Genomic DNA, 21,195 nt, shown 5'->3' on the forward strand with positions numbered 1-21,195 from the left:
ACAGCTTATAAAAATCACCAGTGGCGCCAGGTAAAATTGCATTTGTTGTCTGTATTGACTCTTTACAGATCTTGTCCTCACTGGCTGCCAGCTGAGCTGCTAGGGATGTGGGCTGCAGAGGGGCTGATGCAGTTGTGGGTGGAAGTCAGTGACATCATCAGCTCTAAGATCTACATCAATCAATCAACACTGCTTCCTTTTCATCTTTTACCTGAAGAATCAGCATCTTGTTAGCCCTTTCTACAACTGTCCTTGGTAAAATGGTTCCAAAGCTTAACATAATGTATCTATGTGCAAAAAAGCGTATTTCATCTTGGCCAAATCTGTGAAAACAAATGTGGCTTCTTTGTTGCGACAAGAGGTGTGCTTGGTCATAATACATTCATTTTCTTCTAGAGGTTCATTACAAATCCACATGCTGCACAAGCAGGTGTAGCAGACTGGAGAAAAAACTCACCCATCAACCACAGAGGTTTGGCATACACAAGCTTTGTTGTAGATCCCTGACACTCATCCTTAAGCACACTGCACAGTAAGAGCAGTAGTAGTGAGAGTGTCTCCATCCAAGAGCGAGTCAAGTGGCACATGACAGCAGCCTTAAGTGAATGGTGACACCATTCGAAGCTGCATGATATGGTGTTGCTCTGTTGAGGTGAATAATATACAGTCTCACGATGGTACAGGACACCTCTGCCTCCCATTTGGGACTTAGGTCAAATGTCACCTATTCTAGGGAGCCAAAGCACATTTAACCAGCTGAAGATAAAATGTTCAAATGGCTCTAAGCACTATGGGACTTAACATCTGATGTCCTCAGTCTCCTAGACTTAGAACTACTTAAACCTAACTAACCTAAGGACGACACACACATCCATGCCCGAGGCAGGATTCGAGCCTGCGACCGTAGCAGCAGCGCGGTTCCGGACTGAAGCGCCTAGAACCGCTCGACCACAGCGCCAGCGCTGAAGGTAAAGGCACGGGCCACACACTCAGCTGTCTGATCTTGCAGTGGTAGAACTTCTGGCCACCTCATGAACCTATTTATCACTGTCAGGTAGTTGTGGAAATTATCAGAAACAGTGGGTCAATGAGATACATATGCTGCTGTACAAAACTTTCTTCTGGAGTAACAAGGTGCCTGTATGTGAGATGCCACTTAGTACTTCTGGTAGTGGACACATTTCTAGGTCCCTGACCAGTAGAGTTTCTGCACAGAAGGCCATAAGAAAAACATTGCCCTCATAATGCAGATGCCTGGATGACTTTCCTCTGCATGGACTCAAATACACAGTAATAAACTGAAAAGGCTACATATGGCTGTGGATGGACTGTGACTTCATCACAGTTAACTGTTACATCAGCTCCTGTCAGTGGAAAGTGCCACAATTTAACTGCCAACATTCCTTGGAGCAGGTCTTTGAATTCAATGTCACTGTTCCGTTCCATTGCCAGATTGTTGAAATCTATTGCCCGAGTTATGCCAGTGTCTATATAGACAGAGCTTCAGAAACCACTTTTTTGCCACCACTGATGTGCCAAATGTCAGTTGGAAACTGAGCTATGAAATTTAAGTGGTTCTGTTAGATTGGCAGATAGCTGTTCTGATGCTGAGAAAATGCAAATGTCAGCAGTCAATGCTAGAAGCCAGTGTATATAGTGAAGACATGCCCTTCAGCCAATGAACCTGAAGTATTTCGTGGCCTCAAAGGCAGCCAGTAGCTCCATGTACAAAGATGGCCAAAAGCACTGTTTTACTATGGCCTTTTGGTGAGAAAAGATAGAGGGGTCCCCAGGTTCCATTAACATGCTGATGCAGGGCTGCACCCACAAAATGGGCTGAAGCATCTGAAAAAATCATCAAGGGGGCTCCAACAGCAGGATATGCAAGCAGTGCAACCTACATGAGGCTTGTCTGGTGAATGACACCTACTGTAGGGCACTATTCCACAAGAGGTCCAGAACCGCAGACTGTAGGGGCCAGTTAGGACCCCCGTGCAGCGGTGGATGGACTTCAGTAACGTGAGGTATAAAGCGACAACAGAAGTTTATTTCACGCAGTTATTGACACAGTTCTCAAGCTATCATTGGCAATCAGATAATTTCTCACCATTGTGATCTGACACAGAGGTGGGCACATGTCAGTAACAGATATCTTGTATCGACTAAAGGTCACTTCCGTAATGTCAGTAACGCATCCGGTGGGATTCAGAAGTATCGTGTAGTTGACAAAGTGGTAGAAAACTTCCATAAGCTGGTGTTAAAGTTCTTCTTGGGTCACTGATTTCTGGTTGCAGACCATGACAAAGTTCAATGCGGGAAAAATTATGTAACTGGAAAGATAATATGTGAAATCTCCAATGCATCACATTAAATAGTGGTTGGGAATTGTCTAAGCATTCATAATCACTGCTTGGTCACCAACCAACTGGCTGGTTTGTCACCACATGCAGCGGTGGCACCTATGTGCTTTCTAATTGCCATGCTGTAACCGCTTGAACAATTGTGTCTAATTCCATCTCAGTGATCTGAAGTTTGTTGGGCGCAAGATGTTGCTGCTGAGAGTAGACAGAACGTGAAGATGTGATAGAATGGCAGAAAGGAGGTACTGTATTTAGATGTACCCATGAATACACCATCAATGAAGTTGCCCGATTTCTTGGTGAATCAACATACACTATTCAACATATTTACAAGAAATGATGTATCACTTACAGATGTACTGCCACTAATAAATTCTGGGTGCTGCCACGGAAAATAGCAGCCCCGCTACAATGGTCGCAAGACAGTTGCAGACCTGAGCAAGTCATAACATCAATGCAAAAGCCACTGGCTCAACACTTGCTACATTGAGGTCAGGCATACACCTGCAGTTCTGGTGAATCAGCTAAACTACAAGCCAGCCTCTTCAACAGCAACTTCTTACCACATGCACTGACCACTGTCATGAAAAAACTGTCGTGGTTTCAGTATGTTAAGGAAAACAGCACCTCTGGACAACAAGTGCATTACAATTGAGCATAAATGCCCTCCCATTTTAACAGGAGAGAATTAGTCCAGCTGTACCTTCCTGAATGTGAGGGCTACACTGGGCCAAGGGGGAACAGCATGCAGCCACTATGAGAGCCAGCCACCACCACACCATCTCCAAGTATAACATCTGCCTTTCTGGACTTTGTGCTCATCACTGATCAGCCTCCGGCATTGCACAGCAGCCACCAGATACGTGCCCTGAAGGGCAATAGCTCAGTACTCAGGCAGTGTGACCACCCAACCCACTTCACCATGTTCCTGAGGTTGCCTACACGACACAAGCCATCAGTTGAAGGAGTGAGTTTCTTTACCCACAGCTGGCATCCTCAACAAGATTTCCCATCTCATTCCACCCACACCACCTTAAAGTGGGAAGTATGCTGCACTTGCTGTGTTCATTGGTACTGGAGTCAACAGTCCCGGGGACATTGATGCAGCTGAGGGAAGGATGACAACAGCAAGTGCGTACTGTAAGCCATCCTAGTCAAGCCGAGAGGGATATGGTCATCAAGCAGTGACACCGCAATTGTAGTTCCTTCATTTGTAATAAAAAGAGTCAATCTTTGACCTAGTTTATTTGAGCTGCAAACAGTTCACCATCTCACCACACCTGACGTCACTACCCAGTTCTGCACTAAAATGGACCTTGCATCACCAGGTCACTTCATTTGATGTCAGAAATCATCTTCAGATGTTTCAGGATGTGGCCTGGACATTCATCCTTCATGTAGCACATTGTCACAACCGCAGCCATCATGGTGAGGTGAATGAGCAATCCGTTAAACTTACTCTGATGTGCAGATAACTCAGGGTTGAGGTGGTATAACCATCTTCAGAACTAGCTGACATGTCACAGTTTAGGAGCTCTATCAGGGAGCATTAACTGCAGCTTGTGATGTGTTCCCTACATTGCTGTTGCACACTGTACCATGTACTGAGTCAGTGGCAGTAATACATCTTACTGGCACAGGCATGACCATGTGGCTACTGTGAGTGGTATTGTATTGTACTGAATTGTATAAATTAGTATATCGGAAACAAAGGTTCAACAATGGTAGAGTCAGGGACGCAGGGTGTGTCTGACTGGATGGCAGTATGTGTGTTACTGGGTAAGGTAGTACAGTTCACTGTGGATAACATAGAACTACTAAGCTGAATAGCAGTTAGGGATGAGCAATTAGTGGCAAGCCCAGCCACTGGAACCCATAATAGATATAGCCCTGAAAGTTTGATTACGACATAGTGCCTTTCCTACATGAAAGGCAGGGAACGGTAGTTGGTTGGATGGTCAGCTGTTGCAAGTAGTAAGGTTACGATAAGTAGAAGAGGCAAAAACATTTGTTAGGTGTATGAGGCATTGAAAAATGCAAAGCTATTTGGGCTGTTGGAACAAGGCCTTTTGCATTGATATATGAAGTGAAACAGCGTGAGTTTTTTGCCGGAATGGTTAAGTGGAGTAACAATAAGACACAGAGAAGAACTGGAGGATTTTGCACATGAAATAAGCACGACCGATGTACAGGCACATGAGTTAGGATGGAGTGACAAGGCAAATAAGGTTATACTGCAGGAAGCCAAACCTAGGGCACTCGAAGCTTTCCTAAGAAGCCTGTCACCAGATATGTCAAGAAGAGTTAAGACTGGTTCTCTGAAAGGTCTGTATTCTACTGTCACACAGGTAACAAAATTTCAGGAGATAGATTTGGCAACAGGAGTACAGAATGAATGTTGTCTGCAAATGTGAAGTGTTATATGTGTGGACGATTGGACATATCCAGAGGCAGTGTAGGCAGCCTCAGTGGGGTAGGAACAGTACGGGAAGATACCAGCAATGGGATGATAGATTCAGTGGTAGGTTGAGGCAAGGGCTAAATGCAGAAGTGTTAAATACAAAAGGGAACCCCATGTCCACCAAACAGTGTTCCCATTAAGTTTTGATGCTACATAAGTGTATGGAAGTGGAATGTGGAGTAGTGGAAATTGCGAAGGGCAGAAACGTAAGTTGGACATGGTGTTGCATGTGTCATTGGCCAATTGGTGCCTTATAGGCTGGGAGTGACTCAGTCCACCAGGCTGTGGGCTGCATGGGTATGGGATAACGACATGAAGTCATTAGGGTCAGAAGTACTGAAATTCCAGGTGGGGGAAGTTCAGTTTTGTAAAGTTTGTGGAAATGGTGCCCCACGTGAGTGAGTGTTACTGTATGATCCTGGTCTTAGACTTTCTGTTAAAACAGCATGCCAAAATTGACTTTCAGCGACATATGGTGGAACCTAGAGGCGACATTCCAGCTGGTGGAAACTGTCACCAATGAAGTACTGTGGACTTAGTGGACATATCAATTAAACTGCATACAAAAACACTAAGGCTTGGTTCAAATGATATTGTGCCACAGGGCACTGAGAAGTCATGTTGGGTGGGTGTAGAACCTGACTTATTTGTTGATATGCTGCATGTAACAGGGCCACTACAAGACAACAACGTGTTGGATCCATCATATTGTTTTGTAAGAGCAAGTATTATACCTGTACAAGGGAGAGATAGTGGGAAGGTGGTGCCCATGAATCTAGATAAAGGCAGTGAAGGTGAGCTGACAAACGAACTGTTAGTAGTGAACTTGGACATTTTAGAGGAGGATGATTGTCTCACGGCAAGTGGAAATGGTGATCAGGTGCAGACTGCTGCTAGAACTGCATTGCACAAGAAGGTAGAGCATCTGGAAGCACCAGAAGGAGTGGAAATGAGAAAGTTGCTGGTGGAGTCTGAAGATCTATTTTCTCTAGTGGGCCCGTCCGCCCCGGTAGCTGAGTGGTCAGCGTGACAGACTGTCAATCTTAAACGCCCGGGTTCGATTCCCGGCTGGGTCGGAAATTTTCTCCGCTCACGGACTGGGTGTTGTGTTGTCCTAATCATCATCATTTCATCCCCATCGACGCGCAGGTCGCCGAAGTGGCGTCAAATCGAAAGACCTGCACCAGGCGAACGGTCTACCCGACGGGAGGCCCTAGCCACACGGCATTTCCATTTTTATCTAGTGGGCCCGTACCTATAACATCCTAAACTCAATACCGAATCCCAACGGTGAATGAGGCACCGGTATATCATAAACCACATCACTTACTTCAACATTTACAACAAATTATGGAAGACATCATTTATCAAGAGCTAGCCAATAGAATAATAGAATGGAGTATTCGTCCATAAGTGCAGCTGTTGTTGTCATGCCAAAGTAGTTGAGATTTCTCCTGTGATTACTGATATCTCAACAGTAAAATGGTGACATATGTATATTCCATACCTAATATTACGGAGACCATTGATAACTTAGGACAGTGCCAGTCTTCTCAACCAAGGAGTTTAAGGAGTGGGCACCATCAGTTAAAAGTGGTTCTGGAGGTCTGACCAAAAATTGTGTTCTTGGCTCCCTGGGGTCACTATCAATACCACAGGATGCCAGCAGCTTTTGAATAGGGTACTACGACAGTTGTAACCTTGGCAGTGTTATTATACCTCTGTGACATAAATGTATTCATAAGGGATACGAAAGAACATATACAGTGGCTGAGAGAAATTTTCAAAAAGTTATGGGCTGCACATCTTACGCTGCACACGAAGAACTGCTCTTTTGTCTTAAGAGAAGTAGGATGCTTGGGACATATATTAAGAACAGAATTGGTAAGGACAGACCCAAAGTTGACTCGAGCAGTGAAAGATTTTCCGGTTCCTGAGACTAGTAAGGGGCTATAATAATTTTTACGTCTGACAAATTTTTACAGGAAATTTGTGAAGGGGTTCACAGATGTGGCTAGACCATTCATGCAGCTATTGAAGAAAGATGCAAAATTCGAGGAATGCTAAGCAGCCTTTGAGGGATTGAGAAATGTGTTGACACTGAGCCCAGTGTTGACTTTTGAGACTATCAAATGGAATTGGCAATGTCAAGTGACGCTTCTAATCAGCCATTAGCATATTGACTGAGTAGAGTAATGAATGGTGAGGAGCATTTGGTGGGTTAACTTTGTGACAACTAAATAAAGCAGAAAAGACTATTCCACAATGTAAAAGGAAATGCTCAGTTAATCTATGGAGTTACATATTTTCAGTGTTATTTAAATGGGAAAAAATTAAAGGTAGTGAGCTAGCATGTAGCTCTAAAATGGTTGTTGGAGTTGAAGGACTCTTGTAGCAGGCTCAACAAATGGGTGATAACGTTGAGAGAATTTGACTATGAAGCTGTGTGTAAGGCAGGCAAGAAGACAGAACAGTGGATGACCTGAACAGAGATGTAGCTGGAATACATGTGCTGTGGGCAGAGGACTTGCTGGAGGCAAGAGGTACAAACCGCTGATGCTGTCTACAAGCAGTGACTCGGCTGCAGTTCAGCACATATATAACAGCCTGTTATCCAAGCTAACTAGTTTGGGGCTGTGTATGGTAGTACTAGCAAATCTCAGGGAAGAAATGTTATGAGAAATACATGAGCACGAGCTATTTGGGCATGGAGATCAGACGGCCATGAGCCGGCAGGTATCAGAATGGTACTGGTGGAAGGACGATGTGGATCAATACATGAAAAATTGTGTACATTGTGAACAGTGAGTGGCCATGAGACATTAACAGATGCCGTGACAGAGGTTACTAAAAGCAAGAAAAGCATTCAAAATGATTGGGATGGATGTTTTCAGTCCATTTAATCAGACTACAGTGGGAAACCTTTTTGTTTTAACAATTATTGACCATGTCTCACAATCCATGGAAATGATTGTCATCCTCAATCTGCAAGCAATAATGGTTGCACAAGCCTTGGTTAACAGCTGGTTGCTCAAGTCTGGCATACTGAGACATAAATCAGTGATCAACAGAAAACTGTCAACTTGGACTTAATGAAACAGTTGTATCATTTGCTACGGGTTCAGAAATTAAAAACAACTCCACTGCTCCCACAAGCTAACTACGGGTTCAGAAATTAAAAACAACTCCACTGCTCCCACAAGCTAACGATAGACTGGAATATGTTTATCCTACTTTTGGTAGGATGCTGAGTTACTACGTAAACTTTCACCACAATGACTGGGGTATGTATTTGTCATTCATCATGTCAGCTTACTATTCAATGGTCTATAACAGACTGGGTTACTGCCTGGTCAGTCAGTTTATAGAAGGAAGATAATGTCACCATTTGACATGGTTAGACTGATAAATGGTACGAGACATACCATATGGTCTGAGGTCGAGGAAATGAGGGGTAATAGTGATTATTTTGTATTGTGTTGTGTTAAGAATATGAGCTAGGTAGAATTAAAGTAAGGAAGAGGGGTGTGTCAAAAAGCAGCAGGAATTTATGGAAACATTTACTGGATAAGTTTGCGTGCCACAATTTTGTAGTTGTGTATAGGATTTGTGTATATTAGCTGTGTGGGTGTTGTCGATCATCGATACTGTCACACAAGTAATCGACCACTGCAAAGTTGCTGCATGTCCATACAGCACCACCGACAGCACCAATCCTGACAAGGCTTAAGCCACGGCTCTTGGGAGTTGCGAGGCACTGCCACCGTGAAGTACTTATGAAATACAGCTGTGGAAGACAAACATGGCAGTTCCGTTTTGAGTTCCGGTTGCAGTAGTATGTCTACTTGGAGTGGACAGGGACGTCATGTCAGCACTCTGTGAAGATTATGTCCGACATGTATATTTGTAGTGTTTAGTTGTATCTAGTGGACAGTGTTTGTAACTGCACTTACAACAGTTAGAGTGCGAGATTAACATACTTGCCACATAACACAGCTCAGTTTTTTCAGCTATCAATCAAATTTTATTGTCATTCAGCTCATAAAGCAATAGACAACGTCAAGATAACTTACATTTTTAACATTAATTACTAAATACAATTTAGTTTGGATTACATAAGGCCATCCACTAGATACAGTGTTGAAAGACAGTATTTCCAGTTTCAAAAAATTCATCTACTGTGTAGAAAGGATTATTTACTAGTATTCTGTACAACTTAGCTTTGAAGATATTGACAGGTAACTCTTTTAAATCTATACTTCACTTGCTTCTTATATTACATTGGAAATCAAGTGTTATATTAGTAGAAATAATTCCACATATATTCCCATCAGTACTGCTGTGGAGAGCTATAAAGATAAGTGCATTTCAAAAGTAAATGAATAGTTATGTTATTTGACTGTGAGTTGTGTTAGTTCAACAGACTGTTCTCTTTGTCCAACTGCATGCACAGAAGGGAAAGATAAGCTGTATAAGATATTTTCCAAATAACTGCAGACCTCTCAAAAGGGGGAGGAGGAGCTTGGTGAGTGCCAAGGATGGCGATGAAGGAGATCTAGTCATAGCAGTGCTGCATCTTTTCACCAAAGGTGGGACTGGAGTGCTCCAGGACCAGCTCTTAGAGAGTGGAAAGCTCTTTACCAGACAAAAAGATATAGTTCTCACCATCCACTCTTACCCATTAAGATGGGGAACTTTCCTAATGTTTGTGCAGGTAAAATGGGAGAAACCTTGCCAACATCACAGGATGGCGGTTGACACACAGTGATAACAGCAGAGGCATTCCAGCACTGTCAGAGGGAAATGATTTCAATCTGCCTGACCAGAGCCAACCATACTGGCATGGACACATGCAAAATTCATTTGCACCCAGACAAAATAGACAGGCAACATTTTTCACAAGACAGTTTGGAGCTGCAGCCCATTTTCAGCAAGCAGGGCTACATTGGATTTACTCCACGTATAATTCCACAGTGGTGGTAGCAAATTGTTGTAAGCAGTGTAGGCTCACAACGGCAAAGACACTGGAACTGCACAGCAGTGGGTTGCTGATAAATACAATGGTTTGCGACATAACCAGATTGACATTTCACCTGTCAGGCACTGTTTCATGGGTTACAAAGATGAACATGACACAGCTACAGCTGTACTGGCCAGAGAAATTCACAGAGGTACTTCCAGAGCAGAATTTGACTATTCTTCACAACTCTTTGAAGCCAGAGTAACCCTCTCCCTAAACCAACTTATGGATAATTAAGAAGGCTGTATTTTGGTGGAATAGATGTCCAGCAGTCCCAGGAAAAGCAACACAGTATGGTCTTGACTTTGAGTGTCACCGTATCAGGCACAACGCTAACTCTGACTCTGTTCTGTGCCGCCTTCATCTACTTGAGACAGAGTTGCCCGCGCAAGTAAACCACTGGCACACATCCCAGTCTGGATCGCTGATACTGCACGAAGCACTGAAAACGGAAGTGTGAAGTAAGGAAATGTGTATGAGTACATGCAAGTAGTGTTAAAAGCTATATTATCTAGTACTTAAAATGTTGTAAAAACTACTGAATAAGGCAAGCAACTCTTGAGGGACATAAATGATGCAAGGAGCACAATGCTGTGGTGGCACATCTTAACATAAAGTGATGACAGTAGTTGTAAGTGTGTTGACATATTTAATAAGAACTGTGTAATAGTGAGACATACTAGTGTAAGAGAAGGAATCACAGGGCTGAAAACCTGTAGAATAAGGTAGCAGCCACTGAAGATGAGGTTACAGGCATTAAGAAAGGAAACTGTAAATATTGTACAATTGTCCATATTTGTTCAGGTCTGTTACAGACAGGTCTGGGACTGAGACCCAGGAGCTGGGCCTTCTGAAGGGGCAGGTAAACAATTTTGGTAGCTGACACGAAAAATGGTAGCACCACCAAAGTGGATGCAAGACTGCCACGGGTGCCAAAGAAGTCATAACATCACTGCAACTGCTACAGGCCCCACTCTAGGTGTATCAAGGGCAGATGAACATCTACAATACTGGTGAGTCTGCTAAACTACAAGCCAGCTCTGCAACAGCGACCTCTTACCACACACATTGCCCACTGTCATGTTTTCAGTATGTGATGGAAAACAGAACCTCGGCACAAGTGGGTTAAAGTTGAGTATAAATACCCTCCCATTTTAGCAGGAGAGGATCAGTCCAGCAGTACCCAACATGACATGAGGGCTATGCTGGGTGCCCGGTCGACGTGGAACAGCACGCACGTGCTACAAGTACTGGCCACTGCTAGACCAGCTCTCAGTACTAAGTCTGCCTTCTTGGGCTTAGTGCTCATGACTAGAGGGCCTCCCTCAGTATCACTTAGCTGTTGCCAGACACCTGCAGCAGCTCAGGACTCTGGCAGTGCAGCTATTCACTTTGCTGGCCGGTGTGGCTGAGCGGTTCTAGGCGCTTCAGTCTGGAACCGCAAGACCACTACGGTCGCAGGTTCGAATCCTGCCTCAGGCATGGATGTGTGTGATGTCCTTAGGTTTAAGTAGTTCAAAGTTCTAGGGGACTGATGACCTCAGATGTTAAGTCCCATAGTGCTCAGAGCCATTTGAACCATTTTACTCACTTTACTGTGTCCCCGAGTGCACCCAGGTGCCATATGCAGCCACTCACAGGGGCGAGTTCCAGCACTGGAGGCCGGCATCATCCTATACAAGAGTCTGTTCCCTCTGTGCTGCTGGCTCCTCAAGTGGACAGTCGTAAAGCAGGAAGTGGGCTGCACATGCTGTGTCTGTTAATTCTGGAATCGGACATGGTGGGCATGTCAACACTGGTGAGGGGAGGCTGACGACAGCAAATGTTCACAAAGGACCACACTGAGCAGAAATTGCTTCGGGAACTGAATGCAAAGGACATTTGTAGTTGGGTACCTTGTGAGAGGCCATTTCTCACAGTGATGCACAAGGCTGCACATCTTTATTTGGCCAAACAACACTGGTACTGGATAGTAACCGACTGAATGCATGTAGTGTCGTGCTGTGAGTCACTATGTAGCTTCTTTTCAAATGATGTAAGGTGCTGAGGGCACCAAGAGCCATACCATTCCTTGGGTCTACTCATTCAGGAGACCGTGAACCATGATGTTAATTTCAACTTTCTTGGTAACCAAGTGTTGCCCTCACTTCTGCACTTTCTTGCATACTGTGAACATTACCGTATTCCCAAATGGCAATAGACATGTGCACGGGGCCACACACATACATTTCTGGTTGAATGAACACTCATGCACCCTGTCACACATTGACTCGTCTGTTAATAAGTCTGATCTTAATCATATGAAAAATGTCTTGGACTATCTGAAACTGTGTGTAAAATGTAGCAATCAACATCCCTGTGATTTGGTAGTTCTACAGATTTAATAATCAATTAGTGACTCCAGCTATATATAGTCTATCCAGAGTGTATTTCACAAATACTTCTTGAATGCCCCAATTCCTTTTTCCATTTATTACCTTTGTGATTTTTCAGTACTTATTATTTATGGGGTGCACCATGATGTTAGTCAGCACTTGAAGATCATGAGCCAAGAGGTAACAACTATGTGGTACACACTATGACTTTGCTATCTCAATTTGTTCATCAAAATCTTATCAGTAGCAGTGCATGTTGTTCCTGTAACTCCAGTTACTAATAGTATGAGGGGACTTTGACTATTTTATATGTCAAGGGAGTCTGATGTATCTCTAGATCAGGTGTGCTTTGAAAACCTCACTTTAAATACTCAGTACTGTATTATTTCATTCAGTTAACGCACTTAATAAAGCTCGACCATACTGTTTAATTACTAACTGAAAATAAACAGCTGGGAACCCAAAAATACGATTATTATATTTAAATTATAATGAAGTTTAGCAGCTTGGGTAGGGAGGTAGGTATCTCTTATTTTAGATCTCTTTGGTAAACTTGTTGCCTTCAACTCAAAGTTTAATGTCCTCTCCATAACACGCCTTCACAAAGATATTTAAATTTACTCACACACTAAATTAATCTTCAATCTTTTGTTGTAAACTTGGACTAATTTTTGTGAAATATGTCTGGAAGCTAGTTTTGTACAACCCTCTTTAAACTGTGGCTTGTTTTATTGCTGTTCTTAAATTTTCAGGCAAATCTGAAGGACCAGCATTAACCCTCAAAATTATTCGTTTTGAGAACCTTGCAGATGCCACGTGCCTGCTGGCTGCCACGGCAGGGCCTCATGTGATGATACTCCCATCTTTCATCACTATTTATGTGGCAGTCAACATGTAAATTAGCACTTTGATTCTGTTCCATGCACAAATAGCCTTTCTAGAATCTTTTTTCATCATGTCATGTATTGGCCTTTAAAATTATGAAACAGGAGTTCAGAAACAATTCTATATATAATTGCCAACAACATTATTCTTCTGCGGCTGTTAATGACCATCTTGCTTCCACTCTTAAGCAGAAGAGTGGACCTATACGCATTTCTGCTTTTTTAGAGCTTCCTGTTTTTATGTATCATCTGACTTGTTTAAATGTCTATGTTATTTTCTACGATTCTTCCCACATTTCATCTTCACTAGCAAACTTGTAGATTTTTATTACATTTACAGCTGACATTTGTTATGATTTTTTCATTAATTGAGTTTGTTTAAATTTAAATGTGCTTTCTGTTTTATTTATTGTGATAGCATTTTTTTCGTGCTAAACTGGGAAAAAATCCCTAACAAGGGCATTTCTTACCACCAGGAGGAAAAATTCCAGAACTTTTGCTACTTACATATACAAGCAGAAAACACTATATCCTAGCTTTCAGAATTGATAGTAGCTCCCTCAGGGAGGGAGGGCCAACGAGTTGGGGAAGGTTAGACAAGAGGGGGCAGGTTACTTACACTCACCTGTTATGAGAACTAACTTCTCATGAGGGCAAAGGAAGACAAAAATGAGGGCACTGGGCCATCTTGATCCAACGGCCAGTTTATTGTGAAGGGTTTGCTGAATGAACTCTGTCTCCATGACTTAATATTGGACAATTAGTGTAATATGTCCTTTTTGTCGTCATATTTCTATTTTTTCACAGACCCACCTATTGTGAGGATGAGAGCAATGATGAAGGAAATATATTCATAATTAATATTTATATTAATATGGTACTAGTTAGGGGACGCATTTGTAATTAAGAGTTATATTGATTTGATACTAGTTAGATATTTTATTTGTCTCTATACAGTTTGGTTTCCTTTTCATCAATTACTGTATTGTTGACCATCAAAACTGCAACACCTGGAAGGATAACAAGTGACAAAATTTTTATAGTTATTGTTTGTATACAGTATGGCTCTAAGAATAAATAATTAAATTTATACCTAATTTTGCATACACAGGACGCAAAAAGACAGTACACACAGCTGAGACTTATAGCAGCAACAGTAACTCCAACCAGGCTGGATATTGAGTCTAACAGAGCTTAGGTGATGGACACACACACATCATTCCACACTGCTTAAATTCTATAACAGAATTCATCACTTATGGTGGCTGGCACTGGTGTGCCATTCTTTTCAGCATCTCATGACTTCAGCGAGTAAAAGATCTGGAGACTGTGCTGGCCAGGGCAACAGTTGAATACCATCTATATCAAGGAACGCCAGGATAGCATGAGGAATATGTAGCCTCCCATTATTTTATTGAAAGATGACAGCAGAGAGACCCTGAAGACAGGGCACAACCACTGGTGATAACACATTAGAAATGTTAAGCATCTTGTTCAAATGACTGGCTATGCTAACCAGAGTGAGGTGCTTACTGAATGATACACTATACCATCACACCAGGTGTTGAACCTATATCATTATGATACTTGTTCTCCTTGGAACCTCCATGTATTGGATATGTCTATCATGATACTGTACACAGTACCGACACCCACCAGAAAAGATGATGTGGTAATACTCAGTGCCATCTCCTTGTTGGGTGCACCACTGGTGCTGCACAAAAGGAACAGTCCATCATGCTCCAGACGTCATTGTACTGTCCCTGTATATACTAGTTTTGCCACATACAAATGTCCACTTCTCTTTCAAGGTCCATCAGGTAACTGTATTACTTTGCACAGGAGAGCTAACAATGTCCGTGCTCTTGGCATTAATCACTTTGGATTACCAGCATCCAGAATGGCCCTCCTGAACCTACGTTTTCCATATCCGCATGACACCTGTGGTATCCTAACCAAAGAAAGCACCACCACCATGGAATGATAAACTGCATTCTCAACAGACTGCTATACGGACACTGTAGAATTTTGACTTCGATATTTCTGAAAGAGAAACCTGCTGCATATTTCTTTATGCCATGAACTGGGAATACTTGAACCAATTTTAAGATTTAAATGTGATTATCATGACTACTTTATAACTTCTGTGATATGTACGTTAGTGAACGTAAGGTCTTGTATGAAAGAGTTACATTCTAAGGAATAGAACAAATTTTCTAAAATGTAGAGGAAGACATGTGGGTAAAAAACAGGTGGTCAAAATTAGCACAGACTTGAGGATACACTTACGGGCCAGTACTTCCACCACAGCTGTCAGCTATCATTCAAAAAATTTGTGATCAGTATTTTAAAAACACAATGAAACTTCAACTACCATTAAATAAATACATTGATCTAAAGTTTTCTTAAGTGCTTTATTCAGCCTCATAAAAAACCTCTTACAGAACATAAATCAAACAATGTGATCCATCATCAAAATCATAAATATAATGAGGTACTATGATGGAGGACCATACACACAGCTACAAATTTCGCTCAGCATAATACCTTCAATTTCACCCCTCTCAGACCTAAATCCTAGTTTCAAGCTATCCATTGCAGTTAGAATTAAGGCTATCTGTTCTTCACTTACTGAGGCAATATCTGGCACTTGTGGTCACACTAACTTCTTTCCTTGGTTCTGGAGATATTTGTCATTATATGTCATACCACAACAGCTTGTAATTTGTGCAACATATGATTGACATTTGTTTTTCTTAGCTGTAGGTACAAATGAGCCTTCATCTGTATACTGATGGTTACTGTATGTAATCCTTAGGTCCACACTGTCACTGACATCAACACTGTTTAACCCTTTAACTGCTCTTGACATGTTAACGCGTGCACCTTTGTAGCTCTCCGTGTGCTCTGAACGTGTTTACGTGAACCACCAGTCCTTCTACCCGGTACTCTGACATTCAGAGCACACAGGGACAGGTACAATGGCGCGCACATTAACACGTCCAGAGCACTTAAAGGGTTAATAAACTACATATCCACAATCCTTGGGTAACAATGACCAGTGGTCAAAATAACCCCAAAACAGAGAAACCATGCACATGACCTACGTTTTGAGAATTGCTGGAGTAACATATATTATATAGTTGACAACACCAGTCGTTTTGCAGTTAAATGATATTGGTGGATCTTGCACCACCTGATTTTAACATATATAATTGTAAGCCGAATCTTGTTTGTCAACAGTTGGATAAGAAAATTGGCAACACATGGTGCCATTTAGTGTATACTGATGGAACTTTACCACCAAACAGTATATACTAAACATCAAGCTGAGAGCCAGCAACAACTGTAAGACTTTTGGTGTGTGAGTGATCGAAGTATAACCAGTTTCAGTATGCAAAATGTTGCTGTTATCCATACCTATTACATGAATTTGCACTGAAATACTAATAATTTTGATATAATATACTTGTGTGTAGTACACTTCATGTCAATTTGAGATCTGTTGCATGTCATTTTCTCAGGGTTGCTGTTTTAATGGTAGCAGTGTATTACATGAAAGTTCATGATCAGATCCGACATTTCAAGGGTAACAACTTGTACGCAGCGCAACACAAACTCTGTCATCATTGAAAAATAAAAGCTGTTATGAAGCTAATAGCTGTCCACATCTAGATATAAAGTATAGTTTGTTAACATGCAAGGCAGGGGAGTGAACACAATGAAAGCAGTGCCTAATTCCTTTTTCAGGGTTTGACGTTTTACTTTCATTACAGTGATGCAATGAGAGTTGTCACTGCAGATTGCTCTGATTAACAAATACTTACACTCTGATAATAAAGCAAGTACATTGTGCTTCACTGGGTCTCGTACTGGCATCTATATTAGCGTGTTTGGAGTACTTTACTTAATTGCATTTATGTGCACTGTTACTCGTCACACTACACTATTGTTTTCTTACTTCAGTTGTAAGTGTAAGATGCTTTCAGTAAAAGGTTTAATTTTAATTAATGTCAAAGTAACAGGTAGTACGAATTAATTTATTGTTGAAATCATCTGTTACAGTAATATAATGGCGAGTAACATCACCATTTTTGAGATGATTCCTTCGAGATGCTGTAGTTTACAAGACATCAATGGTAATTATATTTGCTTGGATTCTAAGAATTACTACTAATGTCTTGCAATTACCATTAATGTCTTGTAAACTACTTGTATGGGAAAGTATCTCCATCTGCCAATGTAGAAACATTAATTTTAATAAAATAATTAACAGCCTCAATTGCACCGTTTACCTAGGTTTCAGTTGGGATAACCTAACCTTCTTCAGAATAACAGTAACTACCGTCTCTCCATAGTGGACATCGTCAAGCTAAAACTACAAATCCATAAATTATCGTCAGACTATAGGCCCAAGACTAATCTGGAACTGCCACGGCCACACTTCGCGACCGCGATGCGGCAGCCACGAGTGCTGTACTGGAACTCAAACTGAGGCTGCTAATTATTAAAATTAAAATTTACACAGTTGCTGACAGGGCCGCGAAATGTTAAAGAAATTTAAATGTAGAAAAACCTCGCAATATTTGTAGTAGTCAGAAGTGTAAGATTTGTGATGTTGAGAAACCAATTATTGGGCATACAGGAAGTGCTGATGTCACCAACTACAATATTCCAATAATCTGATGTGTATAATAGTTTATAACCAGGACCTCTTTGAGAACATTTTTCCTCACAAGCCACTTATCATTTGGAGCTTGCGCCCCTCCCCTCTTTTCCCCTCTTACACTTTCATCTGTCAGTTTTTGCTACTAACTGTTATATGCACTATATAGAAATCTTGCACCTGGACACCCCTCTTTCCATGGCAACTCAATCAGCTGCAGCTAACTGTAGTATGTCCTGCACATAAATCTTTCAGTTGGGTAGTAGCTTACGTCGCTTGGGCCTCAAACTGGCCCTGTTTAACGGAGATTAAATAATTGCTCTTTTCATCTGGTCACAGGTAGCAATCCTTTCTTTCATCTCTGAACCAACAATGTTTTCATATATTGCTGGACAAAAATGTTAAGATTCTGAATAGCTTCCACTGACATCACCAATGTCATGGCACAGAAGCACACGCAGGTTTTCGGCACAAAGAAATTGTACTACCACACCAGTGCACACTGTCGATCCTCTGTATGTGCTGGAATAGAAGTAATATGCTACAACCATGTGTTAATTACTGAGACCATTGCCAAGCACTCCGAACATAACATAATATAATACGACTCCCACACGTTGAAATCGCCAATGTAAGAGTTGATGCTTTATCGTGAGCTATAAAACTTATTTAGCAACAATGTACCAATAATATTACAAAGTACTGATGAAATGCCCTCCATCATAATGTGCAAATGCTGGCTGAGAATTATCAATTTGTACAATGTTTAGTTTCCTTCTATATTCATCCATTTTATTAGTAACTTGTGTTCCATGCTATTTTTCAAACTTTCAATCAAAGAAATGATAAATGATACTGAAATAAACAGGGAGTTTACACTATCCCCTGTATATAGTTGCTTGTGTAAAGCAGAAGAGATTCACAGCAGTGAACACTCAATTGATTTGTAAAAATACACCAACTATTTTGAATTTAGAAAACAAGCTGATAAGGGCATTATAACACTTCATTTGGTGTTACATCATTGGGAAGAGCTCCCAGCACAACCACAGAGGTTATTATTTTAGCCTATAGTCAGAAATTCTACTTGCCCAAACCAAAAATCTCATTTTGACAATTTGAACTCACAGAAGCTTACCACACGCCCTACTTCCTTTCCATAATAAGCGACTGGAACAGAGAAGCAGTAAATGACAGTGTTACACACAGTACCCTTTGCGAGACACCATAAGATGGCTTACGGAGTCTATATGTAGATGTACTTCTCTTTATACTGATGATTAGGCTTGAGTGATAGCTTATTTGCATACTTCCCCTCAGCTTCTGTCATATGGAATTCTCTTTTGACACACTAGAGATTAAGAAAATATATTATTCACTCAGCAAAAGAAAAACGCATTACAAATTATGAAGTAGGTACTACCACAAACTATAGAGGTCTTTGTAAATAGCTTTGAATTCTAGTATATACTCTCAAAAACTTTCATTTTTTGTTTACCAATAAAAGTCAGTTCCAACTGGACAGTGATTTACACTTTCTCAATAAAAAACAAAAAATAATTTCTTTCCAATGCGCTCGGCTGCTACACTTCGCTTATGAAAGAAATGCACCACACTACTTCTACAGTTCGATCAAAAATAATGAAGATCAGGGTGTTTATGTCCCACTGCCAGTGAGCTCATTAAAAACGATATACAAGCTCGGATTTTGAAGGGCGGGGAAGGAAATGGGCCTTGTTCATGCCAAAGGAATTATCTAAACATTAATACCCATCAATTTGTGAAAATATGGGAAAGTTCTTGTTAACAAGACAGGTATTTGAACACTGCTCCCCAGGAGTCAAGAGTCGTGTAACTTATTTGTTGAAGCACCTTGCTCAGTTAACATGAGGAATGCGAGAGCAGGAGTTATACGTTTCTGAAGATAAGTCCTGCAATCTGAGAACGCCACTCCTTACGTGAGTTAATTCTAAATGTTTACCTGTTTGACAGATACCATCTTAACACTGCGAAACTGACTGGAAATGATTTTTACGTAGGTAATTAAGATCCTTGTACTGATGAAAGTTGGGCAATAGATAGCTTGCTTGTTGAGGGTAGCCTTTTCGCTATCAGGCCTATCTGCTGAAAGTAGCGAGTCGATAATGTAATAAAACTAACAGCAGTAGTTTCATTTTAAGAACTTATTCTTTCAGGATTCAATTTATGACAAAAATATTGCCTAACGCCTCCATAAGAAACACTTAGCACATAAAATTTCACGCTGTCATCAATTATTCGTAAACTACTACTACACGGTCACTTTCACACGTAGAGCAGCTATCACTGCAAATAATATAAAATTATTGCAAACAAGTTATTTCCCATAAAGATAAGTCAGGATGTTTAATAAAACATATTGAACTCCTACTGCTCATGCATCTAATAAAACTATTCTAAATAACAAGTCATGCGTCTACATGCAGTATATACACAGAAACTGTCCGTCCGGACACGCACGGTGCTTTCCGTTCACACAACAACTTCCGTAAACGCTCGTGCAGTGAATTCGTGAAGTACTGACAAAATCGATAAGCAGATATTCAAAATTGCCGGTTTACTACATCCATACTGCAGATGCGGGAAAACACTCGCATGCAAAACTTTATTACCCAAGTATTCACTGTGCCTAATCAAATGGTAAAGTGAATCTCTCAGAGAATATTAACCACATTATAGCCAATTATCTCATGATGTACATCACATTTATTCAAACGACATGGAAACACTTCTATTTGCGTTTGTGATTATAGATTTTCGCACGTTTACATCATTCCATAGATTGGAAAACACATGCAACACAAATGTATCTTTGAATGCGCTTCACTTTGCAATAACTGCATTAGGCACTGTTTCCACAGGCAACGAAAACTTGCACATGCATCGCCCCAGTACCCCACCGGCCAGTTAACTGGCCAATGGAGACACCCTACTGGCTCACTGCCGTGCCAACTCTACACTCTACATCTATTCATTGCAAATCCCTATGAATGGCATGGCAAGGGATATTTTTCATTTTGTCAGCTATTAGGGCGTTTTCCCGCTCCATTCACGTATGAAGAGTGCTTCTGTGTGCGGTGCAGGTATCTGTTCTTGTCCATACGATTAATATGGGGGCGAAACACATATAAGCACGTATGAAGAGTGCTTCTCTGCGCGGTGCAGGTAATTTGTTCTTGTCCATACGATTAATATGGGGGCGAAACACATATTTATAATGTCATTATATGCAGCTGGTTCACTTTATATGTAGGCTTTATCTGGTTAGCTTACGTCTATCTTCAAATGTCTAATAGTTCAGTTTCTTCAGCATAACTCTGACACTCTCCCATGGCTCAAACGTACCTAAAACCATTCGTATTGTCCTTCTTTCTATCCGTATCTCCTGTT

General features: G+C 41.2%; 1 protein-coding gene across 1 annotated transcript in view; it reads right to left on the reverse strand.

Annotated features, from left to right (window-relative positions):
• LOC126412782 (post-GPI attachment to proteins factor 2-like) overlaps positions 1 to 20,569 on the reverse strand; it is a 143,445-nt gene extending 122,876 nt beyond the window's left edge. The window contains exon 1 of the mRNA XM_050082552.1: positions 20,418 to 20,569. The gene's annotated coding sequence lies outside the window, so the exon portion shown is untranslated. The remainder of the gene's footprint in view (positions 1 to 20,417) is intronic.
• Between the last annotated feature and the right edge of the window lie 626 nt (positions 20,570 to 21,195).

This window comes from Schistocerca serialis, chromosome 7 (assembly GCF_023864345.2).
Source record: "Schistocerca serialis cubense isolate TAMUIC-IGC-003099 chromosome 7, iqSchSeri2.2, whole genome shotgun sequence".
In the NCBI taxonomy this organism is placed as follows: Eukaryota; Metazoa; Arthropoda; class Insecta; order Orthoptera; family Acrididae; genus Schistocerca; species Schistocerca serialis.